Raw genomic sequence first — 721 nt, 5'->3', positions numbered from 1 at the left:
CACCTGGCGGACACCTCTACCCGCAAACAGAAATTAATTAAAAAAAGATCAGACTGAGATTTGTTAAAAAGGGGACATAGGGCAACGTATGAAGAGTCACAGAAGGACACACAGTTCCAAAAAGGATAAATACTCTACAAATTTAATAACTGGTATGAAACTTTTTGAAAGTGCAATGAATAGAGCAACCCCAAAAAAAAATACACAACACTACCTCCCCCCTTAACAAGCAAACGTTTTAAATTGCTACAATGGAGATAAAAAACCACTTTAGAGATTACAGAACATCTCGGATGGACCCTTCTTCGCAGCCAACACAAGCAACTGTAGGAGGATATGAACAAGGAAAGCAAAAGATTATCCACAAACCCACGGAAAAACCCTTATACGGGAAAACAGCTGAGTAAACGATCCTAATAAATTCTGGAAAAAATAAGACGTCTTGAAGGGATGCGCGAGAAGAAACACCCAATATACAAAACTCCAGTAATAAAAAAAAAAAAGAAAGAGAAAGAAGAGGTATGTCGAAGGGTTCGGGGAAGAAATTTTCAAGATCAACTCTGATGAGAACCTTACTTTGATGGGCAGCATGAAAACATGGTCAACATTTATCTCTCAGAAAAACAGGCACAGACTTCTCCCATACAACGAAGCACATGCACACAGACTTGGTGATAACAATCCTCTCACAAAAAAATATAACAAGGGAGACATAAAGTCT

The sequence above is a fragment of the Penaeus monodon genome, chromosome 19 (assembly GCF_015228065.2).
Source record: "Penaeus monodon isolate SGIC_2016 chromosome 19, NSTDA_Pmon_1, whole genome shotgun sequence".
Classification (NCBI taxonomy): Eukaryota; Metazoa; Arthropoda; class Malacostraca; order Decapoda; family Penaeidae; genus Penaeus; species Penaeus monodon.
This window is presented reverse-complemented; position numbering follows the sequence as displayed.